At 48.3% G+C, this 26900-nt stretch overlaps 1 protein-coding gene across 2 annotated transcripts in view; it reads left to right on the top strand.

Annotated features, from left to right (window-relative positions):
- The window catches only part of APBA2 (amyloid beta precursor protein binding family A member 2), a 232690-nt gene that overhangs the window by 95222 nt on the left and 110568 nt on the right, over positions 1-26900 (top strand). For both annotated transcript variants that reach the window (XM_023187701.2, XM_023187700.2), the window contains exon 3: positions 14433-14490. The gene's annotated coding sequence lies outside the window, so the exon portion shown is untranslated. The remainder of the gene's footprint in view (positions 1-14432; positions 14491-26900) is intronic.

Consider the following 26900-nt stretch of genomic DNA (forward strand, 5'->3'; position numbering starts at 1 on the left):
TTATTCAAAAGTGAAAAAAGAACAGTTGCTGGCAAGGCTCCGGGGAAAAGGGAGCTCTTTTTTTTTTTTTGAGACAGAGTCTCGCTCCGTCACCCAGGCTGGAGTGCAGTGGTGGAATCTCAGCTGACTGCAAGCTCCACTTCCTGGGTTCATGCCATTCTCCTACCTCAGCCTTCCGAGTAGCTGGGACTACAGGCACCCACCACACCCGGCTAATCGTTTGTATTTTTAGTAGAGACAAGGTTTCACCGTGTTAGCCAGGATGGTCTTGATCTCCTGACCTCATGATCAACCTGCCTCAGCCTCCCAAAGCGCGGGGATTACAGGCGTGAGCCACCGCGCCCGGCCAGAAAAGGGAACTCTTGTACACTGTTGGGAGGAATGTAAATTATTCAGCCACCGTGGAAAGCAGTTTGGAGACTTCTCAAAGGACTTAAAACAGAACTACACTCAACCCAGCAATCCCATTCCTGGGTATATTTCCAAAAGAAAATAAATCATTCTACCAAAAAGACACATGCACTCGTATCTTCATCACTGTTGTATTCACAAGGGCAAGACACATAATCAGTCCGGTGCCCATCAGCAGTGGACTAGATAAAGAAATTGTGGTACATATACACCATGGAATACTATATAGCCATAAAAAAGAACAAAGTCATGTCCTTTACAGCAACATGGATGCAGCTGAAGGCCATTATCCTAAGCAAATTAACACAGGAACAGAAAACCAAATACCACATGTTCTCACTTATAAGTGGGAGTCAAACGTTAAGTACTCATAAAGATGGCATCAGTAGACACCGAGGACTACTAGAGGACAGAGGGTGACAGCGGGGCAAGGGTTGAAAACTAACTATTGGTGCTTGGTACCTGGATGACGGGATTAATCACACCCTAAACCTTAGCATCACACAATATACCAGGTAACAAACCTGCACATGGACCCTCTGAATGTAAAATAAAAGTTGAAATTGTAAAAAAAAAAAATAAGGAAAAGTGGACCTTACCCCCACGCACTTATAAAGAGTTAATGATTTTGTGTTTGTTTTAAACCACATTGAACTCAGCCCAACATACTGACACAAGGCAGGACTTAGTGCAGTGTCACTAGGCTTTAATTTTGCTACCCTCTGTGCTAATAAAGTCTGGTTATCTCACTGGGCTGTTTTCTCATCCATTAAGACATTTGATGTAACGAAGTACCCATCCTATGGTGACATAAACTTTTTCTGATGTAATTGGAAAGTCCAGAATATCTGGTCGCAGGCAGGGCTTGATCTAGCAGCTTGACTTTTTTTATCATGGGTCCAGTTTCCTTCCCTCATTCCTCCTTTGTATTATATCAGCTTCATCCTAAGGTTGGTTCAGGGAAGATACTCTGATGGTATATATTTCTGCTTTGGCAATGGAGGATTTATATTTGATCCTCAAAGTCCTCATATTCTATTTAAAGTCTAGTCATTGGAAAATAAATTGATAAGGATGGACCTGAAGAAAATAAAACAGCAATTTATCATGACAAAGCAAGACTAGAAAGAGACATTGGACCAGCATGATCAATTCAAGGACACGTTGATGATGTCTTCAGCGCAAGTGTCTTTCCCAAGCTTGGGGGGCCTGGCATGGCTGCCTACAGGGCTGGTGCTCTTGTCTGGCTTGCTCTATAGAAGCCGAATTAGAGACTGCAGTAATGGGCCAGCTTCCACGATGACCCCAGGTTGTTGTGATGTCTGTGTAGAAATGAAATAAATGCATAATTAAAACCAAAGGTAGCCTTGCATTTGGGTTGAGGTCCTGGCGCCTATGGAGGTCACAAGTGTGTCAGGGTGGAAGGTAACTTGGTGAAACAGGAAGTCACTGCCTATTGCCCACCCATGTCCCCACTGACCAAGCTGGCTGGGGATCCCCTGGTGCAGACGCTGGAGAGGCATCACTGTCTTCCTTGTTCAGTGGGCTTGGGTCACGTGCATGAATTCTGAGGTTGGGAAGGTGTAAACATTTCCGTGAACAACTCTAGCCCAGCCGCCGTCTCCCTGGTGCTTCACTGAGCCACCACGTTGGGGAGGTGTCATGCAGGGTGGTCCTTGCCTGAGTAGAGCCTGATTTTGAAAATGAAATTCATTTCCTTGCCTTCATTTTCCAGATGAGAAGACATGGATTTGTGGCATGTGTGTGGCAGGCGAGTAATTGGTTTTGGTTTTGACAAGGAGGACACCAGGGTCCTGTTCTGATACTCAGTTTTGGGTCCACGTGTGATAATTTTGTGTTTCTTTTAGGCGTTTGTCAATACATTATTTTCTAGAGTCTCTTCCAGCATACTGAAAAACCCCAAATTCAAATTTGACTTTTTTCTTTTTTTTTTTGAGACGGAGTCTCGCTCTGTGCCCGGCCTGGAGTGCAGTGGCCGGATCTCAGCTCACTGCAAGCTCCGCCTCCCGGGTTTACGCCATTCTCCTGCCTCAGCCTCCCGAGTAGCTGGGACTATAGGTGCCGCCACCTCGCCCGGCTAGTTTTTTTGTATTTTTTAGTAGAGACGGGGTTTCACCGTGTTAGCCAGGATGGTCTCGGTCTCCTGACCTCGTGATCCGTCCGACTCGGCCTCCCAAAGTGCTGGGATTACAGGCTTGAGCCACCGCGCCCGGCTGACTTTTTTCTTTGAGGCTGGTGTGGCATGCTGAAGCTCCCAAGGCGTGTAGTGTGGTGAACAAGGTGGCCTCCAGGAGCGCTGTCGGCTCCTGGACCCCACCCACCCACCTCGCAGTGTGGGAGAATCCTCCAAGTTACTGTCAGAGTGGGTTGGAGAGACCTGGCCTGGTCAGTGTCACAGAGCCACCCAGTCCTGAGCCAGCATCAGCCTCCTGCCCCCTGACTCAGTCTCTCTGCTGTGGTTTCCTCCCACGTGCCAGGATCCTTCCTGGTCCTGTTTGCAACTCAGACCAGTGGAGGGGTGCACTGTGATTACTGTTCATTAGGACAGAGGCAGGGTGTCTCTGTCTCTTTGTCTCCCTCCACTGCCATCTCTGGAGGTTCGGGGAGCTGCCTGGGATGCAGAGCGGCTTGGATTGGTGCTCCCTATGCCTCAGTGGTTGAACTGGCCTCTGTCCAGTCTGCACACATTGGATTCTGAGGCTGGGCTTGGGGTGGCTGTGGCAGGAAGGTTTGGTGGTGTCACACCCTTCAGGCTTGTGTCTGTCTGAGCCAGGCTCTGACTGGCTGGGAGAAGAGGAGGAGTCGGGGCTCTGGGAGGCCCTGAGGCTGAGCCGGAACCCGGCTGCTGTGGCTGTGGCTGCACTGCAGGGGCACGGGCCGAGCACGTGCCAGGCCAGGGCACACGATGCTTTCAGATCAGGCTCCAGCGCCCTAGACGCCCTTTCACACTTTGCCCTTTTTGTCTACCAGCCAGAGGGCAGTGAATAATGAGAACAAACAGCATCGGGTCCAGATTCTCATGGTCATTTTCCTAACAAGCCGAGGCGAGAGAGCACTGAAAGGGGGGCCTAAGTGCTTCTGTCACCTCAGCTGAGTGTTTTTCAAAAAGGAAAGCACGCGTGCGACGTGTGTATTAGGTGTTACGGTGATGTCTATTGTCAGATCATGGCCAGAAAAGGGGTTGTTTCAATTAAAATGGAGTTTGGACTTTGTTTTTCTTGGATTGAGTAAATTGGGGGAAATAGCACACATTGAGATTTTGGATGTCTGCTCTTAGAAAGGATTTAAAATAAGTGGTCTTCAGCGGTTCCACAGTGGATCTTCGAGACTGGTAGGCTGGATTTAATGGGTTCTGGGTGCTTTAACTGGATTGGGTTGACTCTGTCTGACCAGCTCAGCTGGTTCGTTCTAAGAAATGAAATGCACCTCTGCTTTCTGGAACCTGAAGGAAGGAGAGAGATAGAAAGACAGAGAAGGACAGACATGTTGGTGGCCACGCCCGGGCTTCTGAACAGTCCTTCCTGATGGCTTCAGGACCTGGGAGGAGGAGCGGAGCAGGTGGCTGCCCTGGGCTTGCTAGACACCCCCATTCCAGCAAGACCCTCTTGGGAGTGTGGTGCCCTCCCTGCCTCTCAGGAACAAGCACATGCTTGTTTAGCCTAAAAACGTCTCCTTAATTAAAATTAATATCATATGCAGTGAATCCTTATGCCTCCTCTTCCCCTGCCCAGTTACAATTCCCGGCGGCTCTCCAGCCCATAGAGGAGGCTTCTCAACGTTTCCTACCTCCTGGAGGAGAGAAGCCATTCCCCGATCGCCCAAAAGGACGAAGTATGTGCCCGCTGTGCGTCCTTGCTTGTCACTGCCCAACATCCACAAACATTAACTCAATTGCTGATTCCGTTCAGGTGTAAGACTCGCTCGTTGGTTAATGTGACAGACAGCGTTTCCTGTGCCGGAGCTGACTGGTCACTTCCTGTCTCCCAGCCCTCCTGAGTGTTGCACGGATGCCTGTTTCGTAGGAACACTCACCCTGTTCCGTGAGAAGGAGCGCCACTTCTCAGCCTGTACTTAGCAGGTCATTACCGTTGGCCACTCTGCTTTTCTTTCTGTTTTAAATTTTAATTATTAAAAAAATTTTTTTGAGAGTTTCCCTCTGTTGTCCAGGCCGAAGTGCAGTGGGATGATCTTGGCTCACTGCCACCTCTGCCTCCTGGGTTCTTGTGTCTCAGCCTCTCTAGTAGCTGGGATTACATGTGTTTGCCACCACGCCTGGCTAATTTTTGTATTTTTAGTAGAGACGGGGTTTCACCATGTTGGCCAGGCTGGTCTCGAACTCCTGACCTCAGGTGATCCGCCCGCCTCAGCTTCCCAAAGTGTTCAGATTACAGGCGTGTGCTACTGCTCCCGGTCCCCTTCTTATTTTTATGTTAGTCTTTGGGGTTAAATTTTTATTACAAAACAATTGGCATATATTTTAGTCTCTTTAGGTTACTGTAACAAAATACCGTAAACTAGGTGGTTTACAAACAGCAGACATTTATTTCTCACAGTTCTGGATGTGGGAAGTCCAAGATCAAGGTGCCAACAGATTTGCTTTCTGGTGAGGGCTTCCTGGTTCTTAGAAGGCCATCTTCTCACTACATCCTCACTTGGTGAGAGGCTCAGGAGAGTTGTCTGGGGTCTCTTTTACAAAGGCATAAATCCCATTAATCACCTCCCAAAGGTCCACTGCTAATAGCATCACTTTGGGCATGAGGTTTTAACATGTGAATTTGGAGAAGGGCAGGCACAAACATTCAGTAGGTAGCAGCACACAACAATGTAACAAGAATAATGTGATGAACAGCTTGGTATCCCCAAGCTGCTAAAGGTAGAGAATATTACCATATTTGTTATCTATTTCTGTGTGACAGATTATGCCAAAGCTTAGTGGTATAAAACAATAAACATTTATTATCTCACACATAGTCTGTGGGCTAGGAATCTGGAAGCAGCTGAGCTGGGTGGTTCTAGTGGAGGGGAAAGATGTGGGCTGGGGCACCTGAAGCCTTGACTGGGGCAGGAGGATCTGCTTCCAAGATCGACTTCACCTGGCTGTTGGCTGGCAAGAGGGCCCAGTTCTTTGCCATATAGACCTTTCCACAGAGCTGCTTGAGTGTCCTCACAACATGGCAGGCGACTTCTCCCAGCCTGAGTGATTCAAGAGACAGTAAATAGAGAGTAGAGAGGAAGCCGCAGTGCCTTTTATGACCTGGTCTCATTAGTCATACACTGTCATTTCTGCTTATGTCTGTTCACTAGAAGCAAGTCACTAAATTTAGGCCACACTCAAAGAGAGAGGAATTAGGTTCCACTCTTTGAAGGGAATATCAAAGAATTTGTGGAGATATATACACACACACACACACACACACATATACACACATATATGTACACACACATACATATACATATACACATATGTATATGTGTGTGTGTATATATATATTTTTTTTTTTTTTTGAGTTGGAGTCTCATCACTCTGTCGCCCAGGCTGGAATGCAGTGATGTGATCTCAGCTCCCCACAGCCTCTGCCTCCCAAGTTCAAGTGATTCTCCTGCCTCAGCCTCCCGAGTAGCTGGAGTTTACGGGCACACACCACCACACCTGGCTAATTTGGGTATTTTTAATAGAGACAGGGTTTCACCGTGTTGGCCAGGCTGGTCTCGAGTTCCTGACCTCAAGTGATCTGCCCACCTCAGCCTCCCAAAGTGCTGGGATTAGAGGCGTGAGCGACTGCACCTGGCCTGTGGATATCTTTTAAAGCATCATAACACCATTGCAGCTGGAGCCCCTCCCCAGTTGCATCTTGTCTTTCACACAGAGGTAACTACTGTCGAAGTTTGGTGCTTGTTTATGGCTTAGTACATGTATAAGTATACCTATCCCTGTTAGTTCTACATTTTGTCTGTAAGCATTATGTAAATGATATCACCTTGTTTTTTTTTTTTCTGTAGTGTGCCTTTTTTTTTTTTTTTTGAGATGGAGTCTTGCTCTATTGCCCAGGCTGGAGTGCAGTGGTGTGATCTTGGCTCATGGCAACTTCCACCTCCTGGGTTCAAGTGATTCTCCTGTCTCAGCCTCCTGAGTAGCTGGAATTACAGGTGCCTGCCACTGCGCCCAGCTAATTTTTGTATTTTTAGTAGAGATGAGGTTTTGCCATGTTGGCCAGGATGGTCTCGAACTCCTGACCTCAAGAGATCCGTCTGCCTCTGCCTCCCAAAATGCTAGGATTGCAGGTGTGAGCCACCGCGCTCATCCAGTGTGCCTTTTTTGGTTAACATTATATTTGTGAGATTCATCCATGTGAAAACAGGTGGCTGTATTTCATGCATCTTCACTGCTGTGTGGTATTGCATTGTACAAACATAAGACTATTTATCTTTCTCCATTGATGGACGCTTCGTTGGTTTCCTATTACTTGCTGCTACAAACAAGGCTGTCTTAAGTACTCAGGGATATGTCTCTCTGTGAATGTGAGCTGGATTTGTCAGAATATTTAGCAAGGATTGGAATTGCTATGGGAGAGAGTGCAGTATCTTCAAATCTTCAAATCTGGTGTCAACAAAATCTTCAAATGTACTAGAAACAGCTAAATTTTATTCCAAAGTGGGTGGGTGTCCTCATGAGTGGTCTCACTGACAGCATATGAGTTTCCTTTTCTCCGTTTTCTAGACAGTACTTGGTGTTGTCAGATATTTTACATTTTTGTCTGATGCGTGAAAGTGCTGTCTACGTGAGGTATTAATTTGCATTTCCCTGCGTGCCAGCGAGGCTGACATCTTTCCATATATCTATTTTCATGTATTTGGTATTCTGTGAATGACTGGCCATACCTTTTGCACCTTTTTTCTATTTTCTTATTGATCAATCTGATCTGTTGTTGAGCTTATGTATCATAAATATCTTTTTTCTTTTCTTCCTTCTAACATAATGTAGAAGCTAAGAGCGTGGATTCTGGGGCCACATTGCCAGGGTTAAATCCCAGCTCCAGCACTTCTGTGTGGCCTTAGGCTTAATCTGTGTGTGCCTCAGTGTCCTCATCTGCCAAATGGGATGATGGCTCGCCATGGTGAGCCTGGGAGGATGAGCAGGTTCGTGTCTGTGAAGCAGTTCGTGCCTGTCATAGTAAGCACAAGATAGACTAATGCGCCTTGGTGTGCTGGGCCCTGTGTGGTCACATGGGGCTGTATGCACAGGCGTCGTCCCCATGGCCAGAGCTGGAGCTCAGATGTGTCTGAGAAGATTGGCAGATGCTGCTTCACTCTGACTCCCAGTCTCCTGGGCGGCCCTGCTTCTGTCCCTGAGCTACCTGAATGGAAAACGAAATCCCAGCTCCGTTCCAGGGGATGCCTGGGAATTGGAAGGCATCAGGCTCCTCACAGCAAAAATAGAAGCCTCATTTGCTTAGGAGAGAACAATGATGAGGAGGCAAGCCAGCAGAGGCGGCCTTGGTGGGCTGTGTACACCCTCCGCTCATCCCCACACTCCCTGGGGTCAGACACAGACGTGGCTAAGCTGCCTGCAGACCTTCCCTTCCCCTTCATCCTGGCCTGCTGTGGGCACCAAGGTCCATCCTGGGACAGGGACTGTCTTGGCACCAAGTTCCAGTTTTTTTTTGTTTGTTTGTTTTGCGATGGAGTCTCGCTCTGTCGCCCAGGCTGGAGTGCAGTGGGGAGATCTCGGCTCACTGCAAGCTCCGCCTCCCAGGTTCACGCCATTCTCCTGCCTCAGCCTCCCGAGTAGCTAGGACTACAGGCGCCTGCCACCAAGCCCGGCTAATTTTTTGTATTTTTAGTAGAGACAGGGTTTCACCACGTTAGCCAGGATGGTCTCGATCTCCTGACCTCGTGATCTGCCCGCCTTGGCTTCCCAAAGTGCTGGGATTACAGGCGTGAGCCACCGCGCCCGGCCAAATTCCAGTTCTTAATACTTCAGTGTCACACTGTTCCCTGATTTCCCAAAGCTGGGCAGGAATTGCAGAAAACAAGGTCAGTTTAATATCGAGAATCACTGGAGAACCGTGTCAGAGCCCTGCTGAGAAGGGCACAGGGAACTGTGTTTCTGTCTACCTCATGCTGTGGGCAGCACAAGGACAGACTTTCTGAAGATTACAGCCCAGGGGTAAGAGGGCATGTTTAGTGTCAACGCCACACAGAAGAAGTTAGCTTGGCTGGGCGTGGTGGTTCACGTCTGTAATGCTAGCACTTTGGGAGACCAAGGTGGGTGGATCACCTGAGGTCAGGAGTTCAAGACCAGCCTGGCCAACATGGTGAAGCCCCATCTCTACTAAAACTACAAAGATTAACCAGGGGTGGTGGCACATGCCTGTAATCCCAGCTATTCAGGAGGCTGAGGTGGGAGAATTGCTTGAACCTGGGGTGGGAGAGGTTGCAGAGAGCTGCACTCCAGCCTGGGCAACAGAAACTACGTCTTAAAAAAAAAAAAAAAAAAAAGGGAACAAGTCAGGTCATCCCCACTGCAAGGAGGAGCTCCTGGGTTTATTTAAGGGAGCCTCAGATGACTTTACATAAAAGCAAATGTGGAAAAAGCGATAAAGTCAGATATATTGAACATTTGTCCTGAGGGTAAATTTCTGAGCTCTAAAAGCCAGGCTGGTTTTATGTAACATCTGTGAATCCTGAAACAGGCTGAATGAAATACTCTATATCTGCACACCCAACTCTGCCTTTGGGGTGGCTACATGAGCCCCTGTGGTCTCCTTAAAAGAATTGGTCCCCACTGGGTGAACTAGTCACCCATGAAGCGTCTCCGAATTCCAGTCTGGAATAGGAAGTGAGGACCCGGGGGCTGAGTGTCCCTCATCACATGTGGACCGTCACTGCTGGACTTCACGGTAAAGTTTCCAAGAACAGAGCTCTTCGTCCATTTTCACGATAGCGATTTGTACATTATTCCTAAATAATTTTAATGCCGTGTTTACAAGCCGCCTTCCCAAACAAAACGATTGTTCTCGGCAGTTAGACTCTTGAAGACTTAAGTTTTAATCCAGTTTGTTCTCAAAACATTTGCACAAATGAGAGTCTTGAGGTTTGAGCTTTCTATTCTGAAGGCTCAGCTTCTTGCCCAGGAGAAAAATAATACATGCTCATGTTTATAAACAGAGTTATGGCATTGGAGTCCTTTACATCGCAGCCAGCCTAGGGACCCAGTTATTCAGAATTTAAACATTTTACTTACAAAGAGCACTTCAGTATCCACCCCAACTTCACTGTCACTGTCCCTGCCACCCTTCCCTCTAAAACCTGGGTGTCCTCCTCCCCGACTGGCTCTGAGGACCTGGAGCAGTAATAACCCGAAGGCAGTGACACCTCCCCTCCCCACTGTCACTGGTCTTTGGCCATTTCTTGGAGCAGTTCCTGGGGCCCCTTTGCTTTCCTTGTCCTGGAAGGGCCCTGCTCTGCCTGTCTCAGCACCATCTCTGTGTGTCCCATCAGGAGGCAACAGACAATCCCTCAGGCCCCACAGTAAAAACGTCACTCCTGGTCTGGGGGCACGTCCATCCCCCGTGTCCCCAGTCCCATCCTGGGTGTTCTGGGGTTCCAGTCACAGCTGTGGGGACACTACCATCTCACTGCATCCCTCTTGCAGCAGCTTGGCTGAGCTACAGGACGGGGCCGCAGGAGGCCTCCTTGTGCTGGAGCTCACCTGCCAGGTGCCGAGCTCTGCCAGCTGCCCGACCCCACTGTGAGGCCGCCCGGTGCAGGCGAGTTCACTGGCAGCCCAACCAGCCCACGAAGGCCATGTGAGTGTGAACCCCCGTTACAAGCTTTCCCTCATGAGGTGGCGCTGACAGTCTAGGGGATACCTGCCTTTCATTACCAGCTGCAGCCGTTAGGCTGGTACCAGGAGGAGCCAGGTCAAGCTGGCACTGGGGGCGACGCTCTGTCTTTGATGCACCCTGATGCTTCCCCCCATCCTTCCGACCATGGTGCTCTGCACAGACCCCTTCCAACCCATCCCAGGGCCTCTGCCCAGTGTGGCCAGAGCCTCCTGTCAACAAGTGTGTCACTGCCTTCGGGTTATTACTGCTCACTAGATTCCACTTGCTCTACAACCCGGGCACACTGTACCAGAGTTTCCCAAACCTGTGTGCTCAGTGCCAGCCCCTTACCAAGTGCAGGGTTGCCCGTTTCACTCTAGGAAATGCAGCCATAGCTCGGGGGCCAGCTAGAGGAAGGAGTGTGATTGTGCCTTCCCGGGACAACTTCCAGGTCTGCGAGTCTGTGATGTTGTGAGTGTTGCCTTAGCTTTGCTAAGAAAATGCTTAGGAGATGGGCTCCTTCACCCGTTCTTCTACCCGTGTGCCGTTCTGGCTCCAGGGCCGGTGTCCCTGCTTTGGAGAGGATGCTGACATGAGCTGCCCTACTGGGGGTCTGTCAAGGTTCTCTTAGCCTAAGCGGCTTTCTGTCTCGGGCTCCCATTTGGGTCACCTCGGGGCCCTGAGGATCGCTTCTGGATCTCAGACCCCCTCACCAACTCCTGTGACACAATAATCAAAGGTAATTAGGAAATGTATGAATCATCTTCTTCAAGGAATATTTAGCATTTCTGCTCATTCCAGAGTCCCTGGAAACATGGCATTTCAAAGGCTCAGTTAGATCACAAGTCCAATTTACTGCCAGAAATTTGCACATAGAATACAGAGCCTATGATGGCAGTTGAAGTGGTATCGTGTGAGAAAATTAATTAGTCCTGAAACTAAATGCCAACAGCCTCAGCAAAATATTCATGAGAGAGGCGAACCTTGTGCATGGTGTTTGAAGTCAGGCAGCTGAGGCTGTGTACTGGACGTGTTCTCTGTGGCTGAGTTCTGCTGTGGATTCTGGGCTCTAGGCAAGGCCTGTCTCTCCTTCTGGACTGGTTTCCAGGGCTGCGGGCTCAGGGAGGCCCTGCACCCTGGAGAAGGAGGGAGCCCCTGAGCCTCTTTGGTCTTGTATTTGTATGTCCTTCTGGGCTGCAGGGCTGCAGAATAAACCAGCTCCCAAGCCTCCAAACAAAAATAAAGACCTGTGAATGGCTATACTTGGAGAGCAGAGGGTTTTGATATCATGGGGAGACTGTGTACTTAATTTACAGTCTGAAGATTGAGAAGGACTTAATTTTCCCACAAATGGTGAGAGAAGAGCAGGCCCCAGCCTTTCTGTTTGATGACAAACAGCCGAGAGGGACTGGGGAAGTGGCCTGGTCCTCACTGCCCCTGGGGGGGCAGGAAGAGGATGGAGTGATGTGCTTGACAGATGCAGGAATAGCCAGGCCATGGGAAAAGCCCAGGGTTTCCAAGCAGCGTCTGATCCTCTGTGTTCCTTCTGCCCGCTGGGATGGAGCCTGCCCCCCAAATGTGCCTGGCCCACTGGTGACTCAGAGTCAGCTGCCCCCAGGACCTTCCCAGCTCTCGTGACCTTACTGGGCATGACTTTCAGGGGAGCCCTCTGTCCAGGAGACATAGGTCACTCGAATCACACAGCCATGCTGGAGCGAGTGCTAGCCGGGGGCCCTGGAGAGGGCAAGCAGAGGGCGCTCCTGCATGGAAACGAAAATGAAGATTTTTCTCTGCAGAAAATGGAAAGTGGTGCTGGGTCCAAGTGGTAGGTGACCTGGCTTTTGAGCGAAAATGCTGCTGGGAAATGAGAGAAAGAAACATGAAGAGAATGCAAATGAGGATGGTGGACAGGGGCCCAGAGGCCTGTTCCCTCCGCCCTCCGCGAAGGCTGAGTGTGTGATGCCTATAAATAGACACTCAAAACCCGTTCTAAATGGAGTGAAGACATGGGCCTGCTTCCTCTTATGGAAAGGCCTTACATAAGGTGCAGTGCTGCTGTTGCTCCTGGGCGGTGTGACGATTCTGTGCCTTTGCTGGAAGTCCGTGTGAAGCCCGTGGGGCTGCTGGGCGATGCAGATGGATGAGCTTTGGCCTTTCCGGAGACTCGCAGACTCTGGGAAGGAGGCCGTGGGCAGTGGGCAGGTCTCCCAGGGCTGGGACGCGGTCCTGAGACAGGCTCCGGGTTTCCTGAGGTGCTTCTGGGCAGGAGCAAGTGGGAAAAGCTGCACTGCAGGGCTTGGTCAAGTGACAGCTGCCCAGAGCTGGGGTTCAGGGTGCCTGGAGAGGACAGGGACTGGCAGGCCTGACTTTCTCACTGATGTGCTTGGGGTCACAGAGCTAACCTGTAACAGAGTGAGGAACTGAGGCCGCATCCCCGGACTCCTAGCGGAGGGTTCTTGCTGCTGGACTAACCTTTGGTTCGTGCCCTCACTCAGAATACTTATTTTTGGAGGACCCCAGGTGGCGAGCTTAGGAGTGAAGAAGGGAATACTATTCGATGCTCATGTGATTCCAGGCAACATTCTAGAGGTTTCTTTGCAGTTCATCTTCCCAGCCACCTTTGAAGTAGTTCTTATTGTCCAGTTTTACACACAATGAAACTGATGGAGATGGTGTGAAGGGATTTTCTGACGTTCACACAGGAAGCAAGCAGCCCACGCTGACTCCACGGCGGAAAGCGTGTGTGTGATTGACGTGCTTTTTGTGTGGTGCTCACTTTGGGTGTGATAAAGAGGCCTCCTTGCAGAGGGCCAGGCTCTGTGAAGCACCATGTTGCTTCAAAGAACAGGCCTGGAAAGGCCACAGAAGCACCATACCCTGGGAAAGAAATGGAACAACGGTGCGAACGGCCAGTTTCCCCTGAGCAGAGGCAAGCAGGTTACAGCTCTGCAGCTCCCTTAACAGGTACCTTGTTCAACATGGAAACAGCTTTAGCCTCCTCAGAGACATCGGGTCATCTCCTTTACATGGGGACCAGAGGTATCTGCACTGGGCCATTGTGGGGAGGAAATTCCGTAATTATAACCCCCTGCTAGAAGGGTCTGCCTGGGAAGTGAGAGCAACTGGCCGCTGTCTTAGAGAAGTGAGGACGCTGAGTACAGACTAAACCTTTGTGATGAAGTCGAAGCCACTGTCTCGCCTGTGTCCTGTTTCCTTCCCCAGGGAAAGGGGCTGTTCCCTGCTACTGCAGACCCCAGGACCAGACTGCAGGTACCCTGTCCAGCAGTGCAGCGATTCGTGAAGGGCTCCCAGCCTGACCCAGCCCAACAGCTGACACCCCCGGGAGGAGGCTGTATTGCTATCCTTTTTGAAAGGAACACAGAAAGCCTTTGTAACTTTCTCTGTCTGTAGCCAACATGGAGGGAGAGGCAGAATTCAGATGTGATGTTGCAGACGAATGAACGCTCCTCCTCCTGTTCCGCCGCTGGCTTCCTGCCCGTAGCCTTCTAATGCCCTTGCTCTGAATTCCTGATCCAACCTATGGGCCTGGCCTTGACGCCCCCGAGCCTGCTGGCAGTAGCTTCCTCTTCAGCCTTCCCGTGCAGAGCTTCTACTGTTCAGGGAAGTCAGAGACCTGGTGGCCTCTTTCTCATTCTTGTCATGAGACGATCTCGCCCAGGAGAAGGTGGGCTGAGATCCTGGACATTGGAAGGGAGAGGTGGTCCTCCTTCCCGACTTCACTTTCATCGCTCTCCACTCCCTGCCCACCCCCATATGTACACCCTCCACAGTCTGAAAGTGTCGTGAAGCATCAGCTTTGCAAACCCGTGGGGTCAAGCTTTGTTGGGGGAAAATACATATTCATGAGGGCTTTGAGGAGCCTCATTAAAATGCAGAGAGTCTCTCCTTTCAGAATGGTACATAAGCCATCTCTTTATTTGCCCAACACATTGTTCTTAAGGCAATAATTATGCGATGAATGGCTAAAGAAACATTTTAATTACTTGTTTAGGGTAATTTCTGATTATCTCATTAGAATTGTAATCTGTTCAGTTTTACAGGTGATTCAAAGCCTCATATTTCCATTTTTATACTTGAAGGAGCTCTATGTGGGCACCTGTATCATTGCTGAAACAAAAGTAATTTTCTCTGTTTTCTTCTGTTTTCTTCCAGAAAGATTTGATCACCAGGCAGGAGATTTTTCGGGACATTACCAAACCACTCATTTTCGGTAAGAAATACAAGGCAGCGTTGCATGGAGTGAGGTTTTGCTTTTGCCGTGTGGGGAGCGGACTGTTTCGCTGGAGGGAAAATGCTACACTGCAGGCAGAACTGGCAACTGCCGTGGTTCTTTGTTTTCTGGGATCCTGTGTGTGTGAGCTCGGGGAGTTTGAAGCTGGGGTTTGAGTCACAGCCAAGGAGTGGACGGACAGTGGGGACTCTGCTGGCACTCACCTTGCCTGGAACCAACCTGCCCACCACCCAATGACAACAGCAAGACAAGCACTCCCCGTGCATCCCCTCCTCATCATACTGGTGTTTCTGTAAACTGTGGTCCTCACCAGACTCCGTCATTGATTTGTGTAACCCCTACCTAGGTTCCTAGTTACAGCGAAAGTAAACACATGTATATGGGCAACAATAGGTAGCACTCAAACCTTTCACTCTCCAGTGTGGGCAGTGGCTGGTCTACTTCGAGAAGGGACCAGCCATTGTGAGATAAACCAGGAAGCTGAGCAGAAGAAATCTAACTTTGATAAAAAGAGGCCTCCTCAGCTTGCCAGGGACGGAGCGTGGCCCATCCTCCCTCCCTTTGCGTGGAGCAGTATTGCAGCCCTGATGACACTGCCCCACGGTCAGCATCTGGCTTGCCCTTGCCCCGTAGGACTGGTAGGAACAGAGCCCTGGTGCCAACCGAGTGTTCCACACAGGGGAGATTGCACGGGCCAGGTTCTGCACTGCAGATGAATTGGCTCTCTTCTTCTGTGGCTGGAGACACACAAGGCGGTGGCGTTGTAGGGAAGCCAGTGTACGGGGTGGGGCGTGTTTGGAGAACGAGGAGCAGAAGGCATTGTTGCTGGAGTTAAAGAAGCAGAGCCAGGGATGGTCTTCATGTCCTGATGCCCACAGCAGGCCTGAGCTTCTGAGGGATTCTGGGGATTCTTATGTATTCTTGGGAAGGAGCACGTGGTAAGCTTGGACAGGGAGGCAGTTCAGAGTGTCACATGCAAGGCAGCAGTGGCCTTGGGACCACCCCCCAACCAAGGCAAGGAACGCTTTGTGTGTCCCCGTGGGGAAGCTCTGTGCCAGTTGTGAGGGGACGGATGAAGACCAGCAGGGGTGAGGATGGATTCTGGAGTGTCAAGACTCAGGTTCAGAATCACAGTTTTTCTTCTGGGGCAGCACAAGGCCACAGGTCTGGCTATTTGAAGCCACCCAGAGAGCCACGATTTGTAAAGCAAGGCAGCTTTATTGATTTCACTTTCTGTCCTGCATCTTTCCCACATCGTGGTAACCACTCACACCCCTTTCTGCTTGTGTGGCCGGAATTCCCTTGCATCCACTTGGGAAGCATTCTTGTCACAGATGTCCTGGGTGAATTCCACGGTGGCTGTCCGTGGAGGGGGCACATTCACAAGGCATTTAGGAGATGTGGGACAATCAGCCCTCGTCCATGAAACAGGATGAAATGGAGAGGAGCTGCATGATTATTAATGGGTTTGGACATAAGCTGGGGTGTCTGCTGAAATTTTTCTCTGTTGTCAGTTTTCAAAGTTTGTGAATGTACTTTTGTGCTCTCAACAAGGACTTTTCTGCTCTGTTTAACTTTCCACTTAGGGTTGTAAACATACTTCAGCCGTAATGACATTAGATGCATCATCCACCCTCGGCTCTGAAAGTGCTGGAGATTTTGATCGTCACCAGCAGTAAGGACAGCTTATGAAGGGAGATGTTGTTACTTATGGAGACGCAGCTCACAATTCCGTAAAATTCCAGTCTTCTAGGAGCCCAGGGTTGAGCAGCTGCCTCAGCCCATCCACCCTCTAGGGACTGTCCACGGCGAAATTGGCTTCTTGACGTTTTCCTTATGGAACCTGGGGTGTCATTACATTCTGATAGAGTCATAGGGTGGTGCTATTTATGTCTCTAAGGTATAAGGTATTTTCTTCTTCTGAGTCTAGAAAAGAACTACTGGAATTTTTATGTGTCCTGAAATACTATTAGACGATCAAAATCAATTGCGATAGAGAAGGTGCTGGGCTGTCTTCCCGATGGCGCTCACCCATCTGCAGTGTAATAGGCCTATCATGTAAGTGAATATACTCATCACAATTCTCTGCAGCTTCCCAGCAGAAAAGCATATTCCTTCTCAGAGAGAAAGGCGGCAAGGAGATGGATATTTTTAAATGCCAATTATGCCAGAATGAGTCTCTGTGAGGAGATCTGTAAAGAGAAGAAAGGGCCTGGGTTTATTTATTTTTCTACTGCAAATGGAATGATTCTGTAGCTTCAGAATACTAATACCCGTGGTGTGCCTGATGTCTTTTCATAGGATAATTTGTGAATGTGCTTCCATTTACAGGAAAAGTTTGAGGCTCTTTTCTTCTTCTTCTTCTTCTTCTTCTTTTTTTTTTTTTTTGATAATTAAATTCTAGGCCTCACTATATCCTATGATAACCATCCTGTAGGCCCTTGATCTATAAAATGTGTGAATAATGAAATATATAAAAGCAGCAATTATCCTGAAGGAACACAGAAAATATTAATAAGCTGTATTTAAATTACAGCAAGTCTCAGAACATATATTAATTTAGAAGACATCACATCCTGAAAATGACTGGCTGATGTGGTTCTGTTATGTGCCCCAGTACAGATGCATATAAATGCTGTGTAAAACCTAGCCCAAAGTGTTTTTTAAAATATAAGATTCAAAGAACGGCATGGAAATTCCAAGCTACGAGACATGAAGAGAAAACACAAAGCCAGAGCACTAAGGGAGGAGGCCATGAGACCCCCAAGCAGTGAGATTCCTGTTGGAGAGCCAGGATGATGAAGACTGTACGACATTTGTGCAGGAGGAGACAGGGCAATGGCTGGGACAGGGTGGCGAGGCTAGGAGCAAGTGCTCACATGTATAGGAAGCCAGGAGATGGCAGAGCTGTGTTATGGACCAGGTGGGAAGTGATGCAGGACAGCTGGTTGGCCACATAGGAAAAGAGAAAAGATAAAGTGAAATCCCTACCTCACAGCATATGTACCCATAAACGGCCATAGAATTAAAGGCCTATGCCAGGCATGGTGGCTCACACCTGTAATCCCAGCACTTTGGGAGGCCGAGGCAGGCAGATCACCTGAGGTCGGGAGTTCAAGACGAGCCTGGCCAACATGGCAAAACCCCATCTCTACTAAAAATACAAAAAATTAGCCAGGTGTGGTGGAGGACACCTGTAATCCCAGCTACTCGTGAGGCTGAGGCAGAATTGCTTGAACCTGGGGGGCAGAGGTTGCAGTGAGCGAGACTGTGCCACTGCACTCTAGCCTGGGTGACAGAATGAGACTCCGTCTCAAAACAAAACAAAACAAAACAAAAAAAGAATTAAAGGCCAAAATGTGAAGACAAAAATGTTAAAATACATAGAAGATTTTTTTCTATCTGCTCTTGAGGTGGGAAACATACGCACATCATAAAAGAAAAGATGAATTAAGCAAACATCAGTATTAGCAACTTCTTTAAAAGAACTACAGGCTGGAATAAATATTCATGATGAATGTACTGTGAGAGATTGGTATTCTGTTTGTGTTAAGAACTCTTTCAGATTAATTTTAAAAAGACAATAGAATTGAAAAAGGAGCAAATACTGTGAAGATGAAGAAACGCAAATGTCAGGTAGACAAATGAACTCTGCCTCGCTCCTAATCAGGAAACTGCCAGGGAGACCATGAGATACCACTTCACACTAACATGTTGGCAAATTGGAAAGTCTGATAATCGAAGGTTGCTGAGAGTGTGAAGCAAGGGGGCCTTCACGTCCTGTTTATCAAGGGCAAATTAGTAAAACCCCTTTGGAGAACAATTAGGTGTTATCTAGTAAGGTTGAAATGTGGATCCCCCAGGACCCAGCAATTCTGCTCCTGGGTTATAGATACCCTTAGCAGGCCATGAAATGGATTCAGTGTTGAATTCGTCAGTTCTCTTGAAAACAGAACCAATAGGATCAATTTATCTTAGAGTTTATGTGTTGATTGATCAATTCATTGGGGTCAATTGATAGATTATAAGGTATTGGCTTGTGTGATATGGCATCTGTGAAGTCCCACAATCTGCCATCTACAAGCTAGAGACCCAGGGAAGCCAGTATTGTAGTGCAAAGGCCTGGGAAGCAGAGAACTGGTGCAGATTCCAGTCCAGGCCAAAAGGTCTGAGAACCAGAAGCATGGAGAGCAGAGAAGACCAATGTCCCAGTCAAACAGTCAGGCAGAGCATGAATTCAACTCTCCTCTGCTGTTTTGTTGTATGCAGGCCCTCACTGGAGTGGACGCTGCCCACCTACACTGAGGAGGGCCGTCTGCTTTCCTCAGTCTGCCAATTCCAATGCTAACCTCTTCCAGAAACACCTCACAGACTATCCAGAAACAGTGTTTAACCAGACGCATGGGCACCTTGTGGCCCAGTCAGGTTGACACGTAAAATTAACCATCACAAGTGGGTCACAACCAGCATTTTCTGAAAATATGAACTGGATTAGAATAGAAGATATCAGGGTTTGTTCTGCATAGTGAATGATAGTGATCCTGAGAAGGGGGACTGTGAGGGGTTGGGCCTGACAGCAATGGTTAAGTCTGAGTGGTGTGTTCATGGAGGTTTGCTACATTGCTTTCCATATTTCTGCGTATTTGCAAAGTTGAGGAGAAAAGAAGTTGCACTGAACACCTGGATGTAGGCACACAGACCCCAGTGTTCTCTGCTGTGGGTCCCTCTGATGGGGCCATCTTGCTTCTGTCTTGCTGGTTCATCCTCCACCTTGGCTGACTACTTGGCACCCTTGTACAGACGGTTCTGTTTGTCTCTTCATTGAAATGGGTAGGATTTATTTATTTATTTAGAGACAGGGTCTTGCTCTATTGCTCAGGCTGGAGTGCAGTGGTGTCATCACGGCTCACTGCAACCTTGACCTCCAGGGCTCAATCAACCCTTCCTCCTTGGCCTCCTGAGTGGCAGGGATTACAGGTACGTGCCACCACACCCAGCTAATTTTTGTTTTTTTTTTAATAGAGATGGGATTTTGCCATGTTGCCCAGACTGGTCTTGAACTCCTTGGCCCCTAGAGTGCTAGGATTACAAGTGTGAGCCACCGTTCCCTGCATGAAATGGGCAGGATTTCTGAATGAGCCAGACTTTGCACATTGACCTGGCTCTGCCTCTTAAACTGCTGCCTTCACATGGGAGGCTCCTTCTGGCCCTGCCTGTGTGGCTGATTCCTCTCTCAGGCGCTTCTCTCTGTCTTCACAGATGAGGCTCGTGGGCTTCCCTTTTTGGGACCTTGGGTGGACATCTGAGTCCACAGCCCTCCTGCCTGGCTTCTATCTCTAGATTTGCAGGCCTGCTTGTCCCGTATCCTCCAGTGCCCAGCCAGGTGCCTCATGTACAGTGGATGCTCAAGAAGTATGTGGTCATCACATAGCTCTAGTCTCTTATTTTTATTTATTTATTTTCTTGAGACAGGGTCTCACTCTGTCACCCAGGCTGGAGTGCAGTGGCATGATCCTAACTCACTGCGGCCTTGAGCTGGGCTCAAGCAGTCTTCCCACCTCAGCCCTCTGAGTAGCTAGGACTACAGGTGAGTGCCACCATGCCCAGCTAATTTTAAAATCTTTTGTAGAGAAGGCGTCTCACCATGTTGCTCAGACTGGTCTCAAACTCCTGGCCTCAAGTGGTCCTCCCACGTGGGCCTCGCGAAGTGCTGGGATTGCAGGCATGAGCCACTGCCCCTAGACTCTAGAAATGTTCAGAAGCTCAGTTTCCCATCTGCAAAGTGGAGACTCATGAGTTGGGGGCAGGTAGATCGTGAGAATGAACCACACAATGAAACGGGGATGTGTAGCACATGTGAGTTTCCGGATCTTGCTTGTTTCCTTCCCTGGAAGAGGCAATGAGAGGACGAGGAGCTGGCTCTTACTATCTGCTTGCAGACATGGTGTGAGCTTTCGGATTGGAAGCTCCTGTTCTGACACCCAGTTCTTTTTTGTTTCCAGTTGTACTTCAGAAGAGAAAAAAAATTAATCAACACCTTTTTTTTAAAAGATGGAAAATGGGTTAAGAAAGTAGCACAAGGAACTGCTACTAGGTTGAGCCCAGCATAATTAGTGTGATGAAAGGGAAGTTAGCCATTTTTGTATGTAACTTTTGATTAATGCTATTCAGCTCTAATTAATTATGTCCAGTTCTAATTAATGACATTAGTGTGCAAGCCGGCATTCCCAAGCTGTGTTCTGAGGAGTCCCAGCGGATGTTCCTGAATATAATAGTCCACGTTCACATTAGGCCAGGAAGCGCTGTCTGTACTGCCGGTCTTGGACACTCCCAAAGCACCATATAAAAGGTCTGCAGAAGTCCTGCAGGAAAGGGAATAATTTAAATTCCGTTTAACCTGTCATCTCCCAGATTTACTTTTACCATGTGTGCTGCTAGGCACATACGGACATGCTAATTTAACTCTCATCCCACAAGGTGTGCTTGGACGAATTGATGAGCAATGTACATGTTCATGGAGATGTTTTCTAAGTTCCAGAGTCATAACAGGGGTCTCCTGTATCGCAGCAGAGTGCACTACAAAGAATTGCATTTCGTACAGTCTAGGGCTGCTGTGAACTAATCTCCTTTCTCGGGCAAATCGCATAATCTCCTTCCATCAGTTCATACATCTGCAGAGGAAAGGGTGATGGTATGCCACCCTGGATGGTGGGAGGACTCCTAGCAGTGGTCGCTGTTACCATCTCATAAGAGACCCTCATTCCAAGAAAGTCCATGTCATTTGCCATGTTCTGGTTTCAGGGGGTCAGTGAGTTGGGGGCTGCAGGGAGATACCACCACTTACCTCCTGAGCCTCATGTGTGGGGTGCACTGTGCGTTGTCCGTTGTTGGATTTGTATTCATTGTTCATGTAAAAGTGATCATGTTGAAAAACAGATTGGTGGCAGACAGGCATGTTTGGCATGGGTTAATGTGAGGCTGGAAAGAGAGCACCTGACCTTCAGTTCCAGAACCAGCCACTGCGGGAAAGGGTGGCGTCTTGGTGTCCGCACACTGTGAATGTCGAGGGAGACGAAGTGCAGCCTGGGGAGGGTGGACTTATCAGTCCAGTGGGGAGGGAGTGAGGGTTGATCTTTCATCTCGAAGGATGAATATACATTTCTGCGAGAGAGGGGGAAGACAGACGTTCCGGCCAAACAAGCATGTATATATGACTGAAGCGTGGACAGAGGAAGCAGCGTGGTGTGTCCGGGAATGGAATTGTTTGACCTGGCTTGATGGAGGAGCCCGGGGTGAGGTGGAAGAGGTAACAGAGGTCAGCTTGACCTGTGTAGACGGCCTGGGAGAAGCCCTGGCAGGTCTTTGTTGGAGGCTGACAGGAGGGGATGTGTGTTTTCCATAGTTGACCTCAGTGGGTGCGGCATGGGGTGGAGGCCCGTGCACCAGAGGCTCCTCAAAGAGTCTCTCAGAGAGACGACCAGGCTAGTGTTTTCATGGTATGGAGGTCGTCTTTGGAAACTCCCTTCAGAATCTACTTAAGACCTGAGTCAGATCTACCCTCCAGAGAACATCCGCTGCTACTGGAGATAGCTCTTCAAAAGCTAATGCAGGAGCTGAATGTTTTTCCGCCATGAGGGTTCCTTCTGCGCATCCATTAGTCTAGACTCTTGCCGTTTGAGGAGAGAGGCTCAGAGTAGTTAAGCCACTAGCTCCAGGTCTGATAGCTGGCTGATAGGACATCAACCTGCGGAGTCTCTGTGGAGCTGGAATAGTTTCAGTGGTGCATTGAAACAGTAGGGGATGGATGGGAGAAAGGCTTGGTCAATTAGTCAGATTCAGCCAGAGAAGCAGTAGGGGATGGATATGAGGAGATATAGTGTGAGGAATCCGCTCACGTGGTTGTGGGACCTGACCGGGCAAACCCACAGGGCAGGCCATGGGGAAGGGCGGGCTGGAACTCCCAGGCATGGCTGAAGCTGCAGTCCACAGGCAAAATTTCTTCTTCCTGAAGGAAGCCTTGGCTCTACTTTTAAGGTCTGCTGACAAATTGATCCACATCCAGCCAGATTATCTGGGATAATCTCCTTTCTAAAAGTCAACTCATTATGAACTTTAATGACATGGACGGAAGACTTTCACAGCAACACCTAGAAGAGTGGCGTGATTGCCAAGTCAGTACCTCAGAAAGACCACACGCTTGGTAACACATGGGGGCTCCAGGGCCAGAAGCTGGTGCTGCAGATGCATGGGGTAGCAGCACTGTCACTTCCTGTCTCCCACTAACCTCAGGGTCACAGTGGGCTGGTGGCTGTAGCATGGTCCACACCTGCTCTCAGGGATGCTGGAGGGAGACTGAGGCCCAGGCTTTTGTCTTGGAGACTTGGGATATGTCTAGGATTCCTTCTAAAAGCCAAGTTCTAGACAAGATCTGGCCTTTCAGGGTTGGAGAGACCCCACGTGGCTTCTGAGCAGACTTCCTTCCTGAGCTCAGTCTTGGAAGTGAAGGTGTCACCCGTTTGCCCCCTTCCTGTGACAGAGGGCTCTTTGCTTCTCTGCACTCCATGCCCCAGAGACAATCTGCGCTGGGGACAATTTTATCTGAAATCTATTCCCAGCCCTAGCTTAGCCTAGTGGCACACTCAGTCCTGAAACCTAGAGGCCATTTCCACATTGGTGTAGCACCGTGGTTCTCAGACTGTGTTTGGTATCAGGATCACCTGGGAAACTTGGTAAAAATACAAATGCAGGCCGTATCCTGCTTCCTCCATCCTGGGCTTCTGTGTTCTTTGTTAGCCTTCTCAGTGGTTCTGACCTACATCAAAGTTGAGGACCACTGGCATAATGCATGGCTGCTCAAACTCCAGTGTGCACTGGAATCTCCTGGGGATCTTGTTTATTTTATTTTTATTTTTTGAGATGGAGAATTGCTTTTGTTGCCCAGGCTAGAGTGCAATGGCATGGCCTCTGCTCACTGCACCCTCTGCCTCCTGGGTTCAAGCAATTCTTCTGCCTCAGCCTCCCGAGTAGCAGGGATTACAGGCGCACACCACCATGCCCAACTAATTTTTGTATTTTTCGTAGAGATGGCATTTCTTCATGTTGGCCAGGCTGGTCTTGAACTCCTGACCTCAGGTGATCCACCTGCCTTGGCCTCTCAAAGTGCTGGGGTTACAGGCATGAGCCACCACGCCCAGCCAGGGACCTTGTTTAAATGCAGATTCTGATTCCATGGTTTTTGGTGGATCCTGTGATTTTGTGTTTCTAACAACCCCCCAGGTGGTGCAGATGCTTCTGGTCCTCAGACCACATCTTAAATAGCAAAGGCATAGATAGGGGCTGAAATTAAACACCTAAGAATTGCCCAGACTTGCATCGGAATTCTGCCTCTACCACTTAACTGTCTCTGTGTCACCCTGAGCAAATTGCTTGATCTCTCTAAACCTTGATTTTCTTATCTGGACAATGGGAGTAATGTGCCTTTTTTGTTTGTTTGAGATAGCATTACCCTCTGTTGCTTAGGATGGAGTGCAGTGCTGCAGTCTCCACTCACTGCAGCCTCAACCTCCTGGGCTCAAGCAGTCCTTCCACCTTGGTCTCCCAAGTAGCTGGGACCTCAGGCACACACCACCACACCCAGCTAATTTTTAAATTTTTATTTAAAAATCAGCTGGGTCTTATTGTTTTGCCCAGACTGGTCTTGAACTCCTGAGCTCAGGTAGTCTTCCCTCCTTGGCCTCCCAGAGTACTGGGATTACAGACGCGAGTCACTGCTCTTGCTGCTTTTTTTAATACAAATTGTTGGCTGGACACGGTAGCTCATGCTAGCAATCCCAGCGCTTTGGGAGGCCGAGGCAGGCAGATCACTTGAAGTCAGGAGTTCAAGACCAGCCTGGCCAACATGGTGAAACCCCATCTCTACTAAAAACACAAAAATTAGCCTGGCATGGTGGCAGGCCGCTGTAATCCCAGCTACTCGGGAGGCTGAGGCGGGAGAATCACTTAAACCCAGGAAGCAAAGGTTGCGGTGAGCCGAGATCATGCTGCTGCACTCCAGCCTGGGCAACAGAGCGAGACTCTGTCTCTAAATAAATAAATAAATAGATAAATAAATAATGCTTTGACAGTTAGAAAAGAAAGAGTTTAATACTGCAACATAATAAAGACCACACAAGGCAAAGCCCACAGCCAACAGCATACCCAGTGGTGAAAACTTGCAAAGGCTTTTCCTCTTAAGATCAGAAACAAGACAAGGATGCCCCCTTTCACCACTTCTATTTAACATAGTGCTAGAAATTCTAGCCAGAACAATTTGGCAAGAAAAAGAAATCAGAGGCATCCAAATTGGAAAGGAAGAGGTGAAATTTTCTCTCTTTTCACATGTCATGGTCTTACGCAGCATGTAGACCACACAAGGCAAAGCCCACAGCCAACAGCATACCCAGTGGTGAAAAGTGGCCTTAAAGACTTCACACACACACAAAGCTGTTATAACTAATACATGAATTCGGTAAAGTTGCAGTATCCAAAATCAACATGCAAATATCAGTTGTATTTCTATATACTAGGAATGAGCAATCTAGAAGGGGAGTTAAGAAAACAATGCCATTAACCAAGGAAGCAAAACATCTGTGCACAGAACACTACTGAACATTGCTGAGAGAAATTACAACACCAGTAAATGGAAAGAAATGGCATGTTTTTAGATTAGAAGACAGTATTGTTAAGATGTCAATACTACCTGTATTAGTCCATTCTCATGCTGCTAATGAAGACATACCTGAGACTGGGTAATTTATAAAGGAAAGAAGTTTAATGGACTCACAGTGGGCTGGGGAGGCCTCACAGTCATGGCAGAAGACAAAGGAAGAGCAAAGGCACGTTTCACATGGCAGCAGGCAAGAGAGCTTGCGCAGGGGAACTCTCATTTATAAAACCATCAGATCTCATGAGATTTATTCACTACCACAAAAACTGTATGGGGGAAACTGCCCCCATGATTCAATTATCTCCACTTGACCCCGCCCTTGTCTCAAAGGACACAGTCAGCAGTGAAAAGGCAACCCAAGGAATGGAGGGAAATCTTTGTAATTCGTACATCCGATAAAGGGTTACTATCCAGAAGGTGTGAAGAATTCTTAGACTTTAACCTAAAAAACAAGCCACCTGATTAACAAATGAGCAAAGGGCTTGAATAAACATTTCTCCACAGAAGAAAGACACATGACCAGTAAACACAGGAAAATGTGCTCAACATCACAAATCGTTAGAGAATTGCAAATCAAAATCAAAAGATACCACCTCACATCTATTAGGCTGGCTATTACAAAACAAAACAGAAAATAAGTTCTGTGAGGGTGTGGCAGAATTGGAACCCTTGTGCACTTTAGTGGGAATGTAAATGGTATAGCCCATGAGAAATCAGTATATGGTAGTGCCTCAAAAAATTGAACATAGAATTGCCGTGTAATCTAGGCGTGATTTCACTTCTGGGCATATGCCCAAGGGAAGTAAAAGCAGGGGCTCGAAGAAATATCTGTACATTGATGTTCATGCAGCATGAGTCACAAGAATCAAGGGGTGGAAGCCACCTAGGAGTCCATTGGCAGATGAATGGATCAACAAAATGTGGTGTGTACACAGAATGGAATATTATTTTGCCTTGAAAAGGAAGGAAATTCTGACACATGCTGTAACATGGATGAACTTTGAACCTTGAGGTCATTACGCTAAATGAAAGAAGCTAGATAGAAAAGCACAAATCCTATGTAGTTCCACTGACATGAGGTACTCAGAATAGTCAAATTCATGGAGACAGAAAGTAGAATGGTGGCTGCCAGGGGCTGGAAGGAGAGGGAAGGGGAGTTAGTGTTTAATCGGGACAGAGGTTCCGTTTTACAAAGTGAAGAGTTCTGGAGATAGATGGTCATGATGGTAGCCCAGCAATGTGAACGTACTTAATGCCGCTAAGCTGTATTCTTCAAAATGCTTCCAATGGTAAATTTTATGTTATATGTATTTTACCACATTTTTTTTTCTTACAACAGAAAGGACTCAACACCATCTCTAGTAAAACACACACTAAATGTTATTATTGAAAGCATAGATGGTAGGATCACTTGAGCCCAGGAGTTCGAGACCAGCCTGGGAAACACTACATAAAATTAAAATAACAAATTACCTAGGTGTCCCAGCTACTCAGGAGGCTGAAGTGGGAGGGTCCTTTGAGCCTGGAAGTTCGAGGCTGTAGTGAGGTGTGATCGCACCACTGCATGCCAGCCTAGGTAACAGAGCGAGACCCTGTCTCGGAACAAAAACAAATAAATTAAAAAAAAAAAGCACAGAGGCCGGGCGCGGTGGCTCAAGCCTGTAATCCCAGCACTTTGGGAGGC

The sequence above is a fragment of the Piliocolobus tephrosceles genome, chromosome 6 (genome assembly GCF_002776525.5).
Source record: "Piliocolobus tephrosceles isolate RC106 chromosome 6, ASM277652v3, whole genome shotgun sequence".
Classification (NCBI taxonomy): Eukaryota; Metazoa; Chordata; class Mammalia; order Primates; family Cercopithecidae; genus Piliocolobus; species Piliocolobus tephrosceles.